The sequence below is a fragment of the Hylobates moloch genome, unplaced genomic scaffold (assembly GCF_009828535.3).
Source record: "Hylobates moloch isolate HMO894 unplaced genomic scaffold, HMol_V3 SCAFFOLD_9, whole genome shotgun sequence".
NCBI classification, from domain to species: Eukaryota; Metazoa; Chordata; class Mammalia; order Primates; family Hylobatidae; genus Hylobates; species Hylobates moloch.
Genome location: NW_026652284.1, coordinates 18,868,443 through 18,889,223, shown reverse-complemented (window position 1 = coordinate 18,889,223; position 20,781 = coordinate 18,868,443). Strand labels below are relative to the sequence as shown.

At 51.3% G+C, this 20,781-nt stretch overlaps 1 long non-coding RNA gene across 1 annotated transcript in view; it reads left to right on the top strand.

Annotated features, from left to right (window-relative positions):
• Positions 1 to 4,351, top strand: part of LOC131384237 (uncharacterized) — a 50,848-nt gene extending 46,497 nt beyond the window's left edge. Inside the window, exons 2-3 of the long non-coding RNA XR_009214896.1 lie at positions 3,695 to 3,726; positions 4,250 to 4,351. This is a non-coding gene — a long non-coding RNA (uncharacterized LOC131384237). The remainder of the gene's footprint in view (positions 1 to 3,694; positions 3,727 to 4,249) is intronic.
• Positions 4,352 to 20,781: the final 16,430 nt, after the last annotated feature.

The window sequence follows — 20,781 nt, the reverse complement described above, 5'->3', positions numbered from 1 at the left end:
CCACCACCACCACCACTACCACCACCATCACCACCATCGTCTCCACAACCACCGTCACCACAATTATTACCACCATCACTACCCCCACCATGACCACCATGACCACCACCATCACCAACATCACCACTACCATTACCACCATCATCACAATCTTTACCACCATTACTACCCCCACCACCACCACCATCACCACCACCATCACCACCATCACCACCATCATCACCACCATTACTACCCACTTCGCTGCCATGATTGCCAGTGCCATCTGCACAGCCACCATCATTACCTCCATTATCAACATTGCCACATCATCATAACCATCATTTTCACCATCGCCACATTCATTACTATCACAATTAATACTATTAATTACTAATATTTATTGAGAGCTTTATCTATGATAGATGTAGAACTAAGCCCCTTATGTGTGTGACTTTATTAATCCTCCAAATGACCTTAGAGGCAGGTACATTTTAAATTCTTCTTTTACACTTGAGAAAACTGAAGCTCAGAGAGGTTAAGAAACTTGCTCAACATCATAGAGTCAGCAAATGGTGTTTTTTTTGTTTTTTTTTAAACTCAGCAGACATTTAATGAGTGTTCATTAGCACATAGGATACGTACCTCCCATTACCAGGGACACAAAAATGAGTGTATTTCCTGACTACAGGGATCTTTACAGCTTTCTCAAGGAGACCAGACATGTAATTAATACAACACAGCCTACAGGTGTGTCTTTGAGCGATAAGGTATACCCTGAGGGCCACAGGAGGGAAGATCATTTCTGGTTAAGACCTAGACCCAGAAGCATTCCTATAATACGAACATTTTGATAAAATCTATTCTAAGCTTTTTGTTCATGTAAGAGCCTTCTTGGCCAGGCCTGGTGGCTCACGCCTGTAATCCCAGCAATTTGGGAGGCCGAGGTGGGTGGATCACCAGAGGTCAGGAGTTCGAGACCAGCCTGGCCAACATAGTGAAACCCCGTCTCTACTAAAAATACAAAAATTAGCCAGGTGTGGTGATGCACACCTGTAATCCCAGCTACTCAGGAGGCTGAGGCAGGAGAATCACTTGAACCCAGGAGGCAGAGGTTGCAGTGAGCCGAGATCGCGCCACCTCGCTCCAGCCTGGGCAACAGAGCAAGACTCCGTCTCAAAAAAAAAAAAAAACCGCCTTGTCTTTCTGACTGGCTCAAAGGAAGACTTGGCTGTCTCTCTAACTCCTCCTGCCTACGCCCTAGGCCAATTTTTCTTGCTGTGCCAGGTTTGCCGAGACCGCTATCTTGGTTTCCAGCTGGAAGGAAGTTTAGCAGCCCTTTTACAGATGGAGAAAATTGAGGCTCAGAGAAGGGAAGAAACTTATTCAAGGGAGAGAGCAAACTCTTCTTTTTCAGTTCCCTGGCAGTGCAATCATTCTGTGAGGGCTGTTTGGACTCTGAGTTTATCAAGAATGAAAGGGGAAGTGCCTGTATTGGGACCCTCTTTCCTCATCAGCTATTTTATGTGGTATATGGTGGTGGGGGGCCTGGAGGTCTCTGGCCCCCTGTTGCTTCTCCTCTTTTGGTCTCTTCCAAGGGGACCTCAGGACAGCTGGGTGGGCCTGGGGGAGGGGGCTGAGAGCTCTTGTTCGTCTTCGGGAGTTCATATTCCCCATGGCTGGCCAGGGAATCCTTTCCTCACTGAGGGATCACATGGCATGGCCTCCAGAGCCCCATCTGAACACCGCGTGGACAGCACTTCAGTCTGCGTGTTCTCTTGGAGTAGCAGACTGGCCCTTTTCCCGAGAGGCTGGAGCAGGCAAGAGGGAGAGTGGAAGGATTTTGAGATGTTTCCTGAGCGATGAATGCAACCCCACCTTTTGGCATTCTCTCAAGGACTGCAGAAAAGCCTTCAGCTGGTCTTTTGATGATCTCTGGGTATGAGACCAATGTTTCTGTGAATGTGACTCATGCTGAGGTTGACTTCAAGGAGGAGGCGAAATGGCCTGGCTCTAAGAGGGTTACACTTGATTCCTTCGTTTATTTGCTCTTTCAACAAATAGTTTTTGGCCTCCCACGAAGTGTCAGGCATTGTGCTGGGAAGGGGGGTGGCAGTGGTGAGGACAGAGTAGATGTGGTTTCTGCCCTTATGGGGAAGAAGGGAAGACAGATGTGACTCTAGTAGTTACATGAATGGAAACAATTACACACAGTTTTAAGCTCTACCCCCAAAGAAGCAAAAGCTGCTGAGAGAATGTGGAACAGGGACTGGCCAGTGGGTTTTGGGCATCACGATGATAACACTTAGGGAGTACTAATGGTGCTGGGTGGGCTGGGCTGCAGCTGTGGCACTGGTTGTTAGCTTGGTTAGCTGGCTGTAACCTGTGTTGTATCAGTTCTTCAATATTCTGTTATCTGCAGGGCCACGTGCTGTTCCCAGCACGTCACTCGTACATATTTACTCATTTCATCCTTACCCCTATGAGATAAGAACTCTTGTTATTTTACAGATTGGGAAACTGAGGCACCGAAAGATTGAGTACGTTTTTCAATAATATACAGCTAACAAGTAGCGGGGTGAGGGTTTGAACGCAGGCCCTCTGGCTTCAGAATCTAGCCTTTCTCCATTCCACTCCTAATGCTTCTGGTGGATGAGTGAGTTTAACGAGGTAAAGATGGGGCAGGTGTGGGGTTGGGGTGGGTTTTAAGCACAGAGCTGTGTGGAAAATGCCTGGTAGTAGGAAGGGCACAGGACACTCAAGTAAGCAGGTGAGGCTGGTGCAGCTGGCATTAGGGGCCAAGGGGCTGGGGGGTGGGGAAAGAGGGCAGGTGACAGAGAGGGGAAACGGACAGAGCAGGATTACATGGAGCCTGGGAACGTTACGGTTCCGGCCAGGATCCCAGCAGAGTGAGCTCCACAGGGGTGAGCACAGTGCCTCTTTTCTTCATTCATGTATACCCAGCTCTGAGCACACTGCCTGGCACATAGGAGATGCCCAATAGTGATCTGGTGAAGGACAAAGGAGGGAGCCAACTCCCTTCTCTCCAGCCCTCACCCAGCTTTGGCTTCCCCAGTTCCCACTGTCTATTAAAATTCTAATTGCTGGGGCTCCAGCCCTGGAAAATGCAGTTTAGTAAATCTTGGTGGGCCTGGGGATCTGTATTTTCAATAAGCTCCCAAGATGATTCTGACTTTGCCTGGTTTCCCCTGGACACTCCTGGAAGCTGATGGTTCTGCTTGTAAGGGGGCAGCATGGGGGTGGGGTGTTGCCCTGCAGACACTTGCTAGGGGACACACCTTGAGCTCACTGCCCATCTCAATGTCTGTCTACAGCACCGTGGAAAGAAACACTGTCGGTGGGCTTTCAGTGCTGGTTTCCTGGCAGCCCTCTCCTCCTCTGGGGTTGTGGACGTCAGCTCCCGGGCTGACCCTGGCCACCCGAAAACCTGGACTGGATCATCCTTGATATGGTCGCTATGGCTGTGTCCCACTCAAATCTCATCTTGAATTGTAGCTCCCATAATTCTCACATGTTGTGGGAGGGACCTGGTGGGAGATAATTGAATTATGGGGGCAGTTTCCCCTGTACCATTCTCGTGGTAGTGAATAAGTCTCAAGAGATCTGCTGGTCTTATAAGGGGAAGCCCCTTTTGCTTGTCTCTCATTTCTCTCCTGCCTGCCACCATGTAAGACGTGCCTTTTGCCTTCCGCAGTGATTGTGAGGCCTCTCAAGCCACGTGGAACTGTGAGTCCATTAAACCTCCTTTTCTTTATAAATTACCCAGTCTTGGGTTGTCTTTATCTGCAGCATGAAAACGGACTAATACAATAGTTGACCTTGAGTTTTAGGCATTCTAGAAATCTGTTGGGAACCGAGAGAGAGAGAAATCATCCAACAAACTAATTAGTCAATCTAGAGAAGAGAGAGGGAAGAGGAGCGGGGTGGAGACAAGGGAAGAAGGTAAAATAGAAGAGATGGAGGAGAGATTGAGAATGGAGACGAGGAATGAGAAGAGAAAGAGGGTGAGAACAGACAGCGAGAGACAGAGAGGAGAGACTGCTGAATGTGGGGATGTGGTGGTTCTGGGGGGACAGCCCTGAGCAACAGCATTGTAGGCATTTGACAGAAAGGGCCTAGTTGTCCCAGCTATTCTTGGAGAGGGCCTGAGGGGTCACACATGAGCACAGCTTACAGGTGGTGCAGGTGTTGAGAGAGGTGGTCATTCCCCTGATAGCCATCATCTTATAGTTTGTTGTTGTTGTTTAAGATGGAGTCTCAATATGTCGCCCAGGCTGGAGTGTGGTGGTGCCAACGTAGCTCATTGCAGCCTTGAACACCCAGGCTCAAGTGATCCTCCCACCTCAGCCTCCCAAGTAGCTGAGACTACAGGTGAGCACCAACCACACTTGGCTAATTTTTGTATTTTTTTGTAGAGACAGGCTTCTGCTGTGTTGCCCAGGCTGGTCTCAAACTCCTGGCCTCAAGCAATCCTCCTGCCTCAGCCTCCTAAAGTGTTGAGATGACAGGTGTGAGCCACCACACCCAGCCATCTTACGGTTTTGAAGCAGGTGAAACTGGCAGGGCTGGAGGTGGCTGGGAAAGGCGGCTGTGCCAGGCCTAGTGGAGGCTGGGGCGCCACTTATCTCATTCAGAACTGAAGACCTGAGCTGTGACGGCACAAGGGCCCTCGGCACCTCGGCCATTAGCAGAGGGACTGGCAGTTGCACAGGCCAGAAAGGAGCCCACCTGTAGGAAAAAGATAAGTCTGATGAGCCAGCCTCAGTTTCCCTAGCTAGAAAATGTGGGCATGGGACCAGGAGATCATACCCACAGCTACTAACATTAACCTCCTGCTATGTATCACACTCCTTTCTTGGGCCTTCTGGGAACCCGTCCTGAGCTGGCCGGACTCACCATTCCTACCTCAGCCCCTGCCACTCTCCCCACACCATCCCGCCATCTTTCAACCTCACCAGACTGATGTATGCCAAGCCTGTTCCTGCCTCAGGGCCTTTGTACGTGCTGTTCCCTCTGCAGAATGTCTTCCCGTGGTCTTTCCTGACTGGCTCCTTGCCATCACCTCTTCAGAGAAGCCCTCCATCATTACCCTGCCTCAAGTAGCTTCCCAGTCACTTGCCTTTACAGTACCCAGTTTTGTTCTTTGTTGTCACTCTATTTTATTCCCCATGTTGTCACTCTATTCCCCTTCCGGCATGGGTGCTCCATTAAATCGGGAACCTTGTTCCTTCTGGTATCTGGGGTGTCCCACTGCTACCCCCATGTGAGTGCCTGGCACATATAGATACTTGATACCTGCTTGCTGAATAAATGAATAAGTGCAACTTGATAAGTTGGTGCTTAATTTGTGTTATTTCAAGTAGGTGTCATAAATATTTGCTTTCATTAGGTATTGAGGGAGATGTTATCATCAGGGTCCTACACACAAGGAAACTGAGGTTCCCAGAGGTGAGGTCACACAGCTGGGACCTGGACTCAAGGCTCTGCCTCCAAAACCTTCTCCCCCAGGGTGCGCCAACCTCTTGTGGAGCAAAGAGGAGACACCAGCCACGAGGAGCTGGGGGTAATCTTTGTGCTTTGGAGATGAGGATGTGATGGCTGCGGGTGAAGTCACTCAGCACTGCCACCCTCAGGCCTGTGGTGGTAATGCCTCTAGGCTCGTTCCTGGGGCACACTGCCTGCAACTCTGTGATTCTCAGAGACCCAGGGCAGGGCTGGGAGCAAGTGGCTGCTGTGTGGTTCACACACGACCTCCAGCAGCTGGCTCCTAGAGGTGCCCAGTCGGAACAATACACAGGGATTTCAGGAGAGAGTGCTGTCCTTCAAATCATTCAGGCTCATTTCCCAGGCAGGCCCAGCACAAGCCACAGATTTCCCCAGTGGCACAGCGTGCTGCTTAGCCTCCTACCCACGGGACAGGTGCCCCTTGCCTCTGTGGGTAGCAGAGAAGTGCCTCATGTGTCCGAAGACTGCAAAAGTCTGCTTCGCTGGTCACCGGTCTGTCGGCAGTGTTCTACACCTCTCCAACCCCCTGAGCTGAGCTTTATCGTGGTCAAGGGGCAAGATCATGGCTATTAGAGCCGTCTTGGTCTGGATTCAAGTCCCAGCTATGCAGCTTACTGGCTGGGTGATGTTAGGCGAGTCACATTACTCTCCAAGCCTCAGTTTCCCTATCTGTAAAACGGAGATGCTTATCAAAGTGCTTGGTTCAGAGTTAAGTCAACAAGCGGCATATCAGCCCCTTGCCATCTGGCCACACTTTCACCTCTAGCCACTCCTGCCCAGTTCCTCTGCCATGCTTTGCACACACTGTTCTCTGCCTGGACGCTCACCCTGCCTTGCCTGCTGGGCCAAGGTCTCTTCCTTCTACATGGCAGGCACCTCCTCCAGGAAGCCTTCCCAGACACCCTCAGAGCATTGGTCTATTCTGGGTTCGCTGAGCCTCCATACTGTTAGAGTGGTGAGGTCTGTAATGGTCAGTGTGTGTGGACCAGGGTTGTGTCGTTTTCGTCCCATGTCCGCAGCCCAGGACTCAGCAGCAGTAATATCAGTTGAATACATAGGTGAAAAAAGCACTCAAAGATAGAAATGAATTAATGAGTAGAGAAAGGAAAGAAGAAAGCATGGAGGAAGGAAAAAAACAAAATGAAGGAAAAAGAGAAGAAAGCAAGCGAGGGGGAGAAAACAGAAGAGAAAAAGAAAAGAAATGAGAGAGAAAAGGCAGAGAAGGAAGTGGGTCCTCCTAGGGTCCTTCCCGCCACGCTGGTGTCTCAAGTCCCAGCTATGAATCTTACTTACCCCCCGTCCTGCCTGCTTCTGTCTGCCTGTCACTCCGCAGAGGTCCTCAATTGCCTCCGGCTCCCACAAAATATTCATTGTTCTCTTGCCTGCTCTGCTCCGCCTCTCCCTGCTTGTTAGGTGCCAAAATGGTGGAATGATCAGAGGTAAAGCACGTCTGTCACCAGGCATGGTGGGGCTGATTCATCGAAAGACGCTCCTGTCCCGCAGGCTCCGCTGCAGAGGCTGACTCAGCCCTGGCGGCCTCTCTCCTAAGGTCACAGCTGTGTCTTCCCCAGAGGGTCCAGGAAATGTAGCACAGGCTTCGAAAAGGGCACAGCCCCTGGAGCTAGAGAATTTCTTTTTGAGCAGTTGGGATGAGAGAACCCTTGGTTTGAATGTGGTGGGGCAGACCCTAAGGATGCTGGAAGGGGCTGGGAGGTGGTTCAGCCTGTGCCGGAGCTAGGGGAGCCCCAGTTCCACTTGGCATTCTGGAACAACCTGGTGGGCAATTCCTTGAGCATGATCCAGGAAGGCTGGTATCTGGGGATGGGCTTGGGCTGGTAGGGGAGCGGGTAGGCTTTCCAGATGGGACTGGAGACAGGGCTGAGAGAGCACGGGAGAGTCGACACTCTGCAGGCTGGGAGGCAGAGGCCAAGATTCAGAAAGGCTGCCGGAGCCCAGCCAGCTGCAGTCTGAGAAGACAGCCACTGAGAACCCAGCTAATAGCCGCTTTTTCTGTGCACCTACTATGTGCCAGGTCTCTCCCATGTACTCGGGCTCCAGGGGCCTTGTTTTATTCCATCCTCACAGCAGCCTTCTGGCATAGGTGTCACTGTCAGCTCCATGTGAGGAAACCACAGCTTGGAGAGGTCGGAAACCTTGAAGCCCGTGGCTGTAGAGTGTCAGAGTCCCGATCTGAACCAAGAGCAGCTAAGCCCTGTTGCCTTCCTGTCAAGGCCTACCCTTTAGAAACGGCTTACTAATTGTTCTAGAATATAATAATACATGCTAGCTGTAGAAATGTAGGGAAGTAGAGTTCAAAGAAGAAAAGAGAATTTACCCCAAACCCAGCATTTTTTCCCCTATGCCCTTAAAAAAAACCACAGCAGGCACCGTGTGGCTTCTTGTTATTCCTACTTAACATTAGAGCAGAAGCACGGTCCTAGGAGAATACAACTTTTGGCAAGTATAGTTTTTACTGGCTGTCATAGTATTCTGGTTGGGGATACGTGCCCTAATTTCCTTATCCATTCTCCTATACCTGGACATTTGGATGGATTCCAGAGTTTCACTGTTATAAACAAGACTGCTATGTGTTTCTTTGTGTTCAAGCTTTTTCTATGTTTCAGGCCTGAGCATTCAGGAGATTTCTGGAAGGGAAACGATTGGATCAAAGGCAGGGCTGCTTTGGGGAGTGGATGGATTGGAAGAGGACCAAGGAATCCTGGCAGTCACCCCCAAGAAGGGTACTTCTTTTTCTAAGAGAGATCAGCTCATTGAGGGAGGCTACCTTCCTTTGGACTAACCGGCCTAAGTTAGACTGACATCAGAACTTTTGATGATACCTTTTTGACCTTCTGACTGTTTCTTTACCCTCTAATAAGCACTGTGGGTGTGTGTTGAAGGGCCCTTCATACATTCACCTTGCTACTGGGTTCCTGGAGGCATTCGCGGATTCAGAGAGCTTGGGGATAATCTTATTCAACTCTTCTCATATGCACACAGGTGTACCATTTGACAGGTGCAGTGACTGAGTCTCAGTAAGGACAGGTAACTTGTTTAATCTGCCTGAGAGTAACTTTGCTAACAGCAGATGGAGGCTCCCTGGCTCCATGGCTCCCTCCACTGTGTTAGATACCTTGCATTTTTTTTTTTTTTATTCCAGGTCATATAATTCTATCCCCAAGCATAATGAAGAACAATTGCTGGTATCATGGTTGCCATGGCAACGCTGGCTCCAAATTTCCTGCTAGAGGTGCTGGGAGTGAGGGCTTGGGCTATGAGGGTTCTGAGGCTGGGATGGGGGTGCTGACTGGAATGGGGCTGGAGTCCACTGAGCTCATGCCAGTGCGATGACATCACCCTGATGCCCTCAAGGAAGCCCCAGGGCTGGGCCCAGAGCATGGACTGTCACCAACAATGCTCCAATTTGGTGCTGATGTTCCCAGTGCAAAGAGAAGCAGGATCCATGTTTCACTTTTTTTTTTTTTTTTTTTAAGACTGGAAGATGAGAGGCACAGCTGAGTCCCGGAGCAGACTGAGCCACCTAAGAGGGGAGGAACCGCTGCAGAGAAACCGTGTCAAGCCTTTTTGAAGTTACAGGGGGAGAATAAGAGAGCGGAGGCTCCTGGTGGCTGGTGACAGGTGCTGATTTGTTCTGGGGAAACAGCACAGAAAGTGCCTGGAGAGGAGGCTGGGCCAGAATGGGATGCAGGCGATGGGAAGGACTCTCAAGACACAGTCCTGGGCTCACAGGCAGGACCAACCCCCAAACCTGTCCCCCCAGGAGCCTGCAGAGCCACTGCCCTGACAGGGGACACCTCACCTCCTCTCCTTGCAGCTGCTCTTGGCTGGGAGAGCAGAGAACAGGGTACAGGAGAGAAGTCCCCAGAGTACCGAAGCTGAGGCTGGGGAGGTCTTCACTTCCCTCTTTCCTCGGCCCTTTTCCTGTTCTCTTGTCTTTTCTCTTTCTCTACTTTCCTTCTCCCTAGCCCAGTCTCTCACCTCTCTTCATCCTCTGGGCCTTTTCTTCTTCCTCTCTTGCCCTCATTCTTCCTTCTCTGTCCCTCTTGTTTTCTCTTTTACCTCCTCTCTTCTTCCCTCCTTCCTATAGCTATGCCCTCTTCCCTCCTTTCTCCTGTCCCCAACCAGGGCATTAGAAATGCATCCCAGTTACACTGATCTGATCACTGCATATTGTATGCATGCATCAAAATATCACATGTACTCCAGAAATATGCAAATTACTGCATAGCAATAAAAAGAAATGTAGCTCCTTTGCCTTACGTACAGAAAAGCCAATCTCAAGTATAAATAAATAAACAAACAAATAAATAAAACAAACCACACTGGGCCCCCCCCGGCCTCCCAGCCATCATCTGGGCCTGCCACTATTTGCTCAGGGTATCTAAACATCAGCCAAAATCAAAGAAAAAGTTTTAAGATCTATTGTTAAAAATTTCCAAAGCTAAGTAGACACGCATGTACAGTAGCATTTCCCAAACTGTGACTTAATAAACTCCAAGCCTTCAAGTTGGGAGAGGTGGTTCCGTGATATGGTTAAAAGCACAGACTCAAGCCCATCTGCCTGGGTTTAAATCCTTGCTCTGCAGCACGATAGTTATGTGACCTTGAGCAAGGGCTTAAGTCCTTCTGTGCCACAGTTTCCCTCTCTGCAAATGGTAATAATAATAATACCTGCTTCATAAGTTGTTGTGAAGATTAATTGCCTTAAAATGGAAAGATCTTAGGACAGTGCCTGGCTCTTAATAAGTGCTCTGTAAGTGTTAGTGATTCCTAGAAGCATTGCATGAAAGGAAGTTTGAAAAACACTGAATACTTCTTGGCTGCCATCTTGAAAATAACACAATAGCACATTAGAGGGTCCAGAAGTCCTACAGCAAAAGACCTGTATGACTCTGTTTACCTTAGTAATCCTTAAACTTATTTTTACTATAGTACTCCCAATCTCTTCTTTTATGCACAAAACACCTGTCTCTGAGGACACTCTCACTTTTTGAGTGGATCACAGTTTGAGAACTGCTGATTTGGGATTACTCACTGTCTGGAGACCATGTTGAGTGAGACAGAGCGAGAAAGCATTATCTGAGTCATCAGGATGACCTAGGGTCCAATACCAGCTTTACCCTCCCCAGCCACAGGGCCCAGGAAGTGTGTGGGCAGTCCCCAAGAGGAGAAAAGGCTTGCCCAAGGCCACACAGCAAGTTAGGGTGAGACTCAAGATTATTACACAGGATTTCCAAGCCTAGACCTTTCCATCTCCCTCCTCTTCCTCATTATGAAATAAAGGCAGGAGGTCTTTGCGTTGTTGCTGCTGAGGGACGGTCCCTCCTCATCTGCTCCCTCCCTGGTTGGCTTTTCATGCCTTTCAGGACCTGGGCTGCAGTGCTCACCCCAGAGCACATGCTTTTCTCCCAATCAGAGAGAGGGAGGAGGCGAGATGCCCTCAGTTTCCCACTCACCCCCCCCCCCAAAAAAGTAAAAGAGCTAAGGCATTTTTTTTTTAAAAAGCTCCCCCCATAGGCAGAGTGACCAAGTATAATCCTTTTGAGAGATGACTTGTGTGCCCTGTCCCTGGTGCTGAAACATGGCTGGGCACCTGGGCAGTGGTCTCCAACCCCAGCACTGGCTGGAAGGGCTGCTGCAGAATCTCCTGTGGGAGTGGAGGGGAGGGTTCCACTTAATTCTGTGATTTCAAGGTCTTGCATCTTACCTGTTGGATCAGAATCCCCTGGGGTGGGCACCTGCCTTCCAATGTTTGAAAATCTCCGGGGGAGGGGGTGATTTGGGACCCCACTACCTTGGGGAGCATTTATGTAACCCAACCCTGGCCCACCTCTCTCATGGATCATTGTTTGTCAGTGATATTATTTTGTGATTTTCTGAAAAAAATTGTAATTTTGATACTCTTGCAGGAAAGAAAAGTCCATGATATATTTTTCCTATTAATGGGGCAGATGTTATGGCCTGTTGACAGTTCTATTATTTTTATGGCAGTAGCAATGTTTTTTCTACTCTGGGGGCTTTAGGATACATATTCCTAGTGAATCCATATTTGTGGTCCTCTCGAGTCCACAGGAGCTAAGTGAGGCTATTCCCTCTCCATTCCTTCTTTTGGCCTGCAGGTCTTGTGGTTTACGGAGTTGGAATGGTCTTAATTATGTTCGCGTGTTCTCTGTCTCCATGTTGCACTGCTCCAGGCAGAGATGAGAAGCTTCTGCTGTGGTATTTGTTCTTTCAGCACTTCTCTTTTCCCCTGGGATCCTCAGGAAAATCCTCCTTGGTGGAGAAACAGTTGCATTGGGCATCCTGCCAAGAAAGATGCCAGCAAGATGGGGCCAGAGAGCTTCATTAGCCTGTGACGAGGCCCCTGGGCTCTAATACTGGGGAGGAGGGTGGATTCTACCATTGCATCCTGTCTCATCCTCTTATCTGATGTCCCGGATGCTAGAGCAGGTAGCTCTGAGGCCAGAAGGAAGTATAGAGTCACGGTTACAAGCACAGGATTTGGAACTGGACCTGGGTTCAAATCCTGGTTCTGCTTTTTGCTAGCCATCTGACTTTGGACAAGTTTTTTTTTTTTTTTTCTTTCCCAGTTACTGGGCCTCTGTTGCCTAATGTGTAAAATACAGACAGCACTACGCTTGCCTCAACAGGGTTGAGGTAGAGATCAAGTAAGAAAATTGATATAAAGTGTCATCCTATAAACCATCGTAGCTTATTACAATCATACAAATGGATCTCTATCCAAGTGACGATGGCAAACTTTAGAAAAGCATTTACATTTTATTGTGATATTCTTGGAGTCCTGCAAACTTCCACTCCTATGGTGGAGTAGAAATTGAGTTCTAAGAATGAAGTTGAAGGCAGATGTTTGAGGCCATGGAAGGGCAGTGTCATATGTCCAGATCAGAGTGTCGATTGCTGCTCTTTCTCAGGCCTCTTCCCGAGGTAACTCCAAAGGGCAGCCCAGTGAGAAAGAAAGGAAACCATTCCAGGCGTGGAAAAGGTCCCTGAGTTTCCCCCAGCCTCTAGCATGGGGGCCCTTGGCCAGCATGGGCCTGGGGCTGCTTGGGTCTTAGGGTTGGCCTGAGGGAGCAAAGCTGGGGTGCCCCTGCCCTCTTTGCACAGACAGGAAGATGGAGGCCCAAAGGGGTCAAGCGACTTTGCCCAAGGCCATAAGGTTAGTTGGCAGCAGGACCAGAGCACCCTTTTCATCGCACCACAAGGCCTCCTTGGCAGGGTGCAATGTGTCCAGCCACTGGCTTCTGTCTAAAGAAAGAAAGATTCAAGGAGACATGGATTCGTTTCTGGAAAAGTGGATTGGATTGGTTCTGTGGGGCCCCCAAGGAGTAACAGTATAGCTAAAGAGTTAGGGACATGGATTTCAGCATCAGGCAGACTGCAATGTGAGTTTTGACTCGCTATCCTCCACTGTTGTGAGCTTGGGCCCCAAGAGCCTCAGTTTCTTCACTGTGCAGTGACAGTAATGAGAAACACTACGTCGGTGTTGTGGTGAGTCAATAAGACAATCCGTGGTGATACCTACGAGGAAACACTTTGCTTCTTTTATGAATAATACTTTAGGTCTGTGTTTATTCACATGCTAAGATGTTAGTAAGAAAGTGAAGAGGTTACACTATTGTCAGGAATAGCAATAGCCTAAATTGTATGCAAAATTGTATACGCAGACTTCCAATGATGCAAGGAACTGCCTGCGCAACAGTGAGCTCCTCATCACTGGAGGTGAGCAAGCCCCTGGTGGGGGTGAGGCAGGGAGGATTTGGGCATCTGCCAGAGAAATGGCCCAGCACCCCGATGCCCATAATGCCCACTCTCCCCCTTCTCAATTATCTGGCTCCCGCTCACTGGGGGCCCCTGTTTTCCAAAGCAGCAAGCAGCCTGCGTGGTAATTACTTTTGGACTTATTAAGCATAATTATCCCCTAATCGCATACAACCAGTAATTACTGTGGCTGTTACCAGGGGCCTACCCATGCAGGGCCGCCCTCAGCACTGGTGTCCAACACCCAGCTGGGGCCTGAGGTGGAGCTGGTGCTCCCTGCCATGGGTTTGGGGGTGGGGGTGTTGGCTGGGGTGGGGCTGCTACATCTGAGATCCCCAACCTGGTGCCCCTTCAGCCTGGGCACCAACTGGTGAAGGAGTCGCTCACAAATGCCAGCCCTGGGGCCACCCCAAGCTCCAAGCTGGCAGGGTCCTTCCAAGTACTCCCTTCCTGGTGATGCTTGCCCAGGCTGCCCTGCCTTTGCCCAAACCATTCCCTCCTTCCGGGCTCTCTTTCTGTCCTCCTTTCCCCCTTCCTTCCCTCCAGCCTCCTATCCACCCTCTTTTCTTCTTACAAATATTTACTGAATCTCTTTTATGTTCCTGGCACTATTTCTAGTACTGGGGATACAACAATGAAGGGAAAAAGTGGCAAAAATCCGTGCTTTCATGGAGCTTACTGTCTATTTGGGAGACAGAGAGAATGAACAAAATCAGTAAGTGATGTAGGGTATTAGAAAGGGTTGAGTTCTATGAAGGAATAGAAAGCAGAATGTCAAGGAGGAGGTTTTCTTGGGCTGGAGGAGAAATTCAGTTTTAATAGGATGGCCAAAGGGAGAATGGGGCATTTGAACAAAGACTTGGGAGGAAATGGGCTAAACTAGGATGACATCTGGGGAACGTTCCAGGAAGAGGGGCCAGCTGGTGCCAAAACCCAAAGTTGGGAGCAGGTCTGGCGCATTTGAGGAGCAGGGAGGGTGCTCTGGTGGCTGGATCAGAGAAGTGAGGGGGAGAGTGGTGGGTGAGGAGGTCGGACCTGCCAGGAAGGGGTGGAGGGCAAATGGTAGAGCCTGGTGGGGCAGTTAAAAAACTTTGGCTTTTCCTCTGAAGCAAAGTTTTGAGCAGAGAGGTGAGCTCTTTCTTTCTTTCTTCCTTTCTTTCTTTTCTTTCTTTCCTTCTTTCTCTTTCTTTCTTCTTTCTTTCTTTCTTTCTCTTTCTTTCTTTTCTTTTTTTTTTTGAATCGGAGTCTTGCTTTGTCACCCAGGCTGGAGTGCAGTGGTGGGATCTCGGCTCACTGCAACCTCTGCCTCCCGGGTTCAAGCGATTCTCCTGCCTCTGCCAGACGCAGTGGCTCACTCCTGTAATCCCAGGACTTTGAGAGGCTGAGGCGGCCAGATCACGAGGTCAGGAGCTCGAGATCATCCTGGCTAAGATGGTGAAACCACGTCTCTACTAAAAATACAGAAAATTAGCCAGGCGTGGTGGCACGTGCCTGTAGTCCCAGCCACTCGGGTGACTTGTACTTTTATAGCCTCCACTCTGTCCACAGTGATGGTGAGGGTTAAGGGGGCAGGAGCCCAGGGAGGAGGAGCTGTAGCCACAGTCCCAGTGAGAGAGGGTGGAGGCTTGGGCTAAGCGGCAGCGCAGAGCAGGTGGCAGTGGGAGGAATCTGGAAACATGTTCGAGGTGGACACGGCAGAACTCTCGGAGGGGCTATATATGAGGTGTCAGAGAGAGGTGTCAAGAATGGCATGAAGGTTTTTGGCCTCCACAGGTGGAAAGCTAGAGCTGTTTCCTGAACTGGGGCACAGTATGGGTGAAACAGGTTCTAGAGGGGAGGGCAGGCGTTCAGTGTCTGGCCCGTTGAGGTCCAACGTCCAAGGGAGCTGTCAGCCTGTGGGTCAGAGAAGACGGATCTGGCCGGAGGTCTGCAGGTGGGGAGCCCCTGACAGGCGGATGACTGGGAAGCATCTAGGCGGGCTGTGCTCATCGAGTGAATGAATGAGGCTAGGAGCCACGAGATTCAAGGTCTGAGCCCTGCGCCTCCAGCGGTGAGATTGGGGAGATGTAGGGAGACCAGCAAAGGAGACTGGGAAGGGGCAGTCAGAGAGGCAGAGGAGAAGGAGAGACCGGCCAAGGAAAAGAAGCCTGGCCAGGAGCAGGGAGGAATCTCCTAGAGCCTTAGAGGACCAAATTCTGCCTCTTCCACTTCCCTGCTGCATCCTCACACCCTCCATCTCTCTGTCTCTCTTCCCCAACTCCCTCCTTCTCTCTTTCCCCCCTCCCCTCTCCCTATTTCTTTCTGTGGCTTTCTCTGTCTCCCTGGGGCTCCTTCCCCGGGCCTCTCCCTCCACCCTTGCCTGCCGGGCCCCTGGCAGCGGGTCGCAGGCCGCCGGGGCGCGGGGATCTCGGGCCCCCGCCTGCACGTGCCAATCCCCAGCGGCGGCGGTGTCTCGCCACCAGCTCGCGGGCCCCGTGCCGCGCCTCCTGCCCGCGTAATGCGCTCTAATATTTATTTACATGACTTTCAGACTATTATTTATTAAGGTATCGCTGCCAAGTGTGAGCAGGCTAATTGCTCTTAATGTGCCCCTTCCCGGTTCCCACTGCGACGCCTTCGTGGAGGCAGAGCCAGCGACGCTTGGAGCGGGGAAACCGAGGACCCAGAGCGCGGAGGCTGCCGGGAGGGCGGGGCGTGCGCGGTCGGGGCGCGGAGGGTGCTGGGAGCGCACTGGGGATGCTGGGACGCAAGGAACTCGGAGTGGGGGTCGCGGAGCTGCAGCGCGAGAGGCAGAGCCTGGGGTGCATTTGCTGACTTGGCGTGGGGCTGGAGACCCTGAGCGCGAGGGGCGGTGCTGGGAGCCCAGGCGGGGTCTTGGCGCCAAGTTGGGGACCTTGGGACCAAGGGAAGATGCGGGGAGCCCAGGCGGGATCTTCGCCAAAGTTGGGGACCTCGGGACCTAAGGCTGGTGCGGGAAGCGTGGGCAGGGTCTTGGCAGAAGGTGGGGGACCAGGAATGCGAGGCCCGTCGGGAGTGGGGACCGACGGGCGGCGCTTGGGTCTAGTACGGGCTCGTGTTGCCGCCGGCTGACTGACCGACGGCCGCGGGGCCCGGGGAGGGGGCCGTCGCCTCTCCCAGCCCCACCCGCGTAGGCGGCGGCCTCGCCTCGCCTGGATCTTCCGACGTCAGCAGCCGCAGCCAGAGCCGGAGGGAGCGGTTTAATTGGCAGGACTGTGGGTTAAGGACAGCTGTGGCTTTGCGGGGTTTGGAGGAGCGCGCGCGCAGGGGTTGGGGAGGGTGCTCGTTGGAGGAAGGAGGGGTGAGGGGAAGGGGAAAACAGACTGAGAGACCCTGGAGGAGCGTGGAGAGATGGGACAAAGCCAGGAGTGGGCGACCTATTGGGACAGAGAAGCAGATGAAGAGGGACATAAAATATAGCCCAGCAAAGCCAGAAGCCAGCTGGAGGCTGGAAAGACCCAGAAGGGAGCGGGATCCTGCCACTCTGGCTTCTGCCTCCTGCCTGGTGGAGGCCCTCACCCCTCACCCATGTTGCCGGGACCACCCATGCCCCATGCATTAGCACTGCCCCACTCTAGGCAGCCGTTGTGATTAGGAGAGCGGCTAACTTGAGAACACTGATTCATTTAATTTTATTACTGGTACTGTGGGTACTGTCTGCTAACTCCTAGGCCTTGCTGGTGTGACCCTGAAAGTTCTCTGGGCTGGGAATCACAGCTTAATAAAATCCAGGGAACTGTGCCCTGCCCCTCCCATCCCACTCAATAAAGGCGGATTCAAAGCCAGCTGTGCAGGGACCTCCTGGGACCCTCTGCTGAGCCACACTGGGCCAAGCACATTTCTTTGCGTGAACATAAGTGAGGTAGGAATGGGGATTTTCCAGATGGGCAAACGAAGGCACTGAGAGGTAAAGTCACTTGCCCAGCTAGTGAGAGGCAGATGCTGCCTGGCCAGGGAGGTCAGCCCAGAAGCTCATGCATGTTTCGCTACCCGAGGCCAAACCTCTGATTGCTGGTGGTTGTAATTTCTTCCTGTCCCTAAGCCTGGAGGGATGTTGTCCTGGTGGCTGTGGGGCCTTCTGACACTGAATCCGGGTGTTCTGCCTGGTTGGTGGTTATTGGAGGCTCAAGGTGGCTGTTTGGGTTCCTGGAGCTCGTTTCTCCATCCCTGGACCAGGTGCACCCATGCTGGACTCTGCCACCTGAAAGCTGGGCTTTTTGGCCTGAGGAAGAGTCCACGTCTCCAGGAAAGCAGACACAACTTCACAGCAAGCAAGGGTGGGATGGAGGCAGTCTCCTTCACCCTGTCATCCTTGAATGCTCTCAGGTCTGGAAGCAAGGTATTTAATGTACAGCCTCAGAGCTGGAGGGAACCTTAGGAGTTATCCAGTTCACCTCCCTCTTTTAACAGACAGGGAAACTGAGGCCCAGAGAGGTGAAGGCACTTGCCTAGGGGCACATAGTCTGTGCACCTGTAGTGAGCTGTGCCTTTGCTGAATGATTATTGGGAGCTGTGGACAGCCCTTCCCCCCATCTTATTGCAGCATCCAGGGATCTGGGTTTTACTACCAACTGGGGAGGGCAGCAGGATTTGTCTTCTGCGGGCCCCACCTGTTCTTCCAGCCCGTTTCCAGATCTTGCTACCCTTCCATCTAGGGTTCCCTGCTGCCCTAGGGCCCCACCTCCACCATCCTAAGTATCTAGCTTGTGTGCATGGCCCCTCTGCCATCACTTATCTCTAGCCCTCACCTCTAAGTGTAACATACGTTTTCACGGTGGTTCTTTTGAAGACATTACCTGTATTAGTCCATTTTCTGTTGCTTATAACAGAATAACTGAAGCTAGGTAATTTATAAAGAAAAGGAATTTATTTCTTACAGTTATGGAGGCTGGGAAATCCAAGGTCAAGGGGGTACATCTGGGGAGAGCCTTCTTGCTGGTGGGGACTCTGGTGTCCTGAGGTGGTGCAGGGCATCACATGGTGAGGAGGCTGAGTGTGCAGATGGCAAATGTGCTAGCTCAAGTCTTGTCCCCCCCTTTTTTTTTTTTTTTAGATGGAGTTTTGCTCTTGTTGCCCAGGTTGGACTGTAGTGGCATGATCTCGGCTCACTGCAACCTCTGCCTCCTGGGTTTAAGTGATTCTCCTGCCTCAGCCTCCCAAGTAGCTGGGATTACAGGCGTCTGTCACCATGCCTGCCTGGTTAATTTCTTGTATTTTTAGTAGAGATGGGATTTCACCATGTTGACCAGGCTGGTCACAAACTCCTGACCTCAGGTGATCCACCTGCCTTGGCCTCCCAAAGTGTTGGGATTACAGGCGTGAGCCACTGCAGCCGGCCCTCTTCCTCTTCTTATAAAGTCACTAGTTCCCCTCCTATGATAACCCCTTAATGGATTAATCCATTCATGAAGGCAGAGCGCTCGTGATCCAATCACCTCCTCAAGGTCTTACCCCTCAATACTACCACATTGGGGATTAAATTTCAACATGTGTTTCGAAGTGGACAGATATTCAAATCATAGCATTACCTTAGAGTAGCTCTAATGTGAGAGCTTCAGGCCCAGTGAAGGCAGGTGTTTGGGGACCTGAGTGATTCTGGCCCAGGGCCTATCCCTCCCAGGGCCTCAGTATCTCCATCCATAAAATGGGGGCGGGGGTGAGTGGAGGTTTCTAAGCACCCTTTCCAGGTCTGACGTCTTGGGACTGCCCACAGTAGGAGCAGCTGGGACCTGGGTCCCCCAGGCCAGAGCCCGTCTGCTGCTTTTCCTGCTGGCCCAATGAGCAGTGTGTGATGAGCTGGGGGAAGTCAGGAAGATGTGTCATTGATTTTCCTTCTGTGTCTTGAGCCTCCTGGTTCCCAGCTGCCTCCTTGGGGAGGGACAGGAAGAGCTGGGCTCCATTTGCCTTCTGTAGATGGTGTGGCAAGAGAGACTTGGTGGGCAAGAGGAGAGGGAGGAGAGGGAACTTGCAGTCCCAGCAGTTGAGCAGGGAAGAGTAGTTCTTCCATTAACTTGGGAGAAAATGAAAAGCTCAGTAACAGATTCTCCCGTCGTCCCCTTACTTGGCTGTGTTAGCCTAGCCTGCTAGCACCTGGCACTCAGTAGCTGCGGAGTGAATTCACAGGTGGAATGAATGAATGAACGCATGAATGCCTTTAAGAGACTTGACTCCAGAGTGGGGCAGACCTGGGTTTGAATCCTGCCCCACTGGTTTCTAGCTGGGTGACCTTGGGTAAATTAGTTGATGTATCCGAACTTCAGTGTCCTTAATTCATAACACCAGCATGGTAATCTGTAGAGTTGTGAGGAGCAAATGAGATGAATCAATGGAAAGACCTCGGACTCCTGTCTGACATTTAAGACTCCCTAATTATAACTTTTGATGATTTTCACTAAAGATGGAATGATTGGGTCAGACTTTAACCTTGCACTTGAGCATACATTTACTGAGCAGCTAGGATGTTCCATACCTTGCAGAGGGCCTAGAGATGACTGAGGCCAGGTCTCTTCTCTCAAGTTGCTCATAGTTTGATGGGAGAGACACATGGCCACACAGCCCTGAAATGCCATTGAGAAGTGCTCCTAGCAGGCATTACCTAGAGTATGCACAAAGCATTGTGGGAGCAGAGGTTGGAGAGGTCCAGTCTGCCCTGGGGGTGCCAGTCAGGGAAGACTTCCTGGAGGAGATGAGCTCTGCATTGAACTTTGAAGGATGACAGGAGTGGAGTGTGCCCCTGGGAAATGTCCCTCATAGGCAGAGTGAACATGCAAGGACTTGAATGACTTGTCTGGGGAAGCCTGAGAATCTGGTCTCTATCCTGTGTTGCTTTGTCAGGAGGTCTCTTCTAAGTGCCTTTCACCTAACTTCCAAGCATGATTGGAGCTCCCAATCCGATGAGGGAGACAGGACACACATACGTGTAATAAGAAAGTGTCCCCTGTGAGGCTGCTGCTGAGAGAAGCTCTGGGAAGTGTTCCTGAGAGTGGCTTCCCATGGAGTTTGGAGGAGGAGAGGGTACCAATAGGTGGAGAGGAGGAGTGGGCCAAGCAGGGAAGGACCAAGAGGTCACCTTCTCCTTTCCAGCCCCAGGTGAGCTAGTGTCACATTTTTAGCAGAGAAGAAAGACTGTTGACAGGGGACAGGAATAGCTTCTGAAGGCTTCCTTCATCCCTGCTGCTCCTCTTTGCACAGATGTCTTTGGCAGGAGCTGGCCCGGGCCTGGAAGGCAGTGCACGCCCACAGCGCCCTCTGCTGAACGGTATCAGAACAGCTGGCTTGGAGGGCGAAGGCAATTCCTACAGAGGATCCCTGGTTTCCTACTCAGGGGGAGCCCCAGATTCTGAAGCCAGGAATGAAGCATAGATGGAGCCTGGGTCAGCACCCGGGAGGACCCATATGTGCAACCTGGAGGATCTTGGAGCTTGGGAGTAGCGTAGGGGGTGGTTAGTTCAGTTCGGG